This window comes from Fragaria vesca, linkage group LG6, assembly GCF_000184155.1.
Source record: "Fragaria vesca subsp. vesca linkage group LG6, FraVesHawaii_1.0, whole genome shotgun sequence".
Classification (NCBI taxonomy): domain Eukaryota; kingdom Viridiplantae; phylum Streptophyta; class Magnoliopsida; order Rosales; family Rosaceae; genus Fragaria; species Fragaria vesca.
This window is the reverse complement of record NC_020496.1, coordinates 11,097,130-11,098,875: the sequence shown is the minus strand read 5'-3', so window position 1 is coordinate 11,098,875 and position 1,746 is coordinate 11,097,130.

Sequence of the window (1,746 nt, the reverse complement as noted above, 5' to 3'; positions counted from 1 at the left end):
TTTTTTTTTTTTTCAAATAAGCGAGGTATAGTTCTAAAGGCACTTAAATATTGCTGACGTGATCCAGGTGTTCAGAAGATTTTTCATCTATATTTGATTTTGATACTGATGTCAAGCATGTAATGTAGGTACGTTATGTAGATTTAAAATATATATGCACTCTAACTTTCATTTCAGTATATTAACATTTCTCCCGGTGATTGTCCCAGTTTTCTGTGTATACAATCTAATCAACGTACATGATCAACCAAGTTGCTTTGGCTCCAACTGGATTTAAATCAGTTACATCGACTAAATTGTTTGCTTCTAGCTGTTATCTATATATACATGGAAAATCACAGCTAGCGTTCATTATTTGCTGTATTTCTTCCAGATTACATACAAGCAAGTGCTTCCAATATGAATGGGAAGTGAATCTGTCTAGATCCCTATAGGTAAATATGGGGATCGAGAAACTAAAGCAATCCGGTGGATCACTGTTACCAGAAAATGAATAAATTGATAATGACTGACATGCATTTCATCATATATGCCTGGCGTGTTCATCTTGCTATTTTCAGGTGTTGACATATGAAATTAGAAGCACTACGGAATGTGTTGTTGGATCATTAATTCTTCATAGCAAAGCACAGAAAAGAAAAGAGTAGCATATGATAATATCGGGTGCTCAAGTTTCCTGTCCGTTAATTTCAAGTGGTTATAGTCTCCATAAAATGATTTATAATGACCAATAACATCCTACCAATAATTATGAATATCACTATATATCATTTGACTGTAGAAGGGGCGAGCCTAACTATTTTGATGCAAAACCGAAAGGGGATTAGAGCAGTGATCGACATAGCCAAGTTAAAGTAATGGAAAGAATGAGTCACTTCAGGCATAACGGATAGCCTAAAATACAATGTTACGTTGTTATGTTATCGATGAAAATACATTTAAATTTTTTAGTATTGTTGTAAAACATAAACTATAAGAGATTGAGAAAGGAGAGAAACAACCAAGAGAATGAGAGAATATATGTGTATTATTGAGTATGGAACCATATCTTATATAGAGATGAGTCCATAATGTAAATTACAATATATAACAACTCTAGTCGGCTAATTACAAGAATGCCCACTAAGTAATAATTATTTACAACACTCCCCCTTGGGTATTCTCTGTCATTAGCTTCTCCTGATATGTGCTTCGGTGTTGCCTCGTCAACACCTTGCCACACTACCAGAAGAAAGACTTTAGCCGACGAAAATAAAAAAACCAGGCCGACGAATTATTTTTTCGTCGGCTAATTAAAAATTTTCGTCGGCTTTGGTCAACTTTAGCCGACGAAATTAAAATTTCGTCGTCTGAATAATTTTTTTCGTCGGCTAAAGTCTGTGAACTTTAGCCGACGAAATTTTTAAAAGTTTAGCCGACGAAAAATATAATTTCGTCGGCTAAAGTGTCTTAATTTCGTCGGCTAAAGTGCCTTATATTTACATATCTGGACAACAACTCATCTGGGAAAAAAAAAACTATACGTAGAACCTTCAAACGCAAAAAAGTCGTGAAATAAGATATGACCAGAATGGTGAAATACGTCTACAGTTGAAAAATCACAGTATTCCGGTAAAGTCTCGGTGCCGATAGTTGACTTACCCTTATTATTCATTATGCTGCAGATTTGGCGTTTGGTGTCTGATTGACTATTGTGATACCTTTCCGGAAGCGTAACGGCCCTACGAGTCAAACTCATTTCTAATG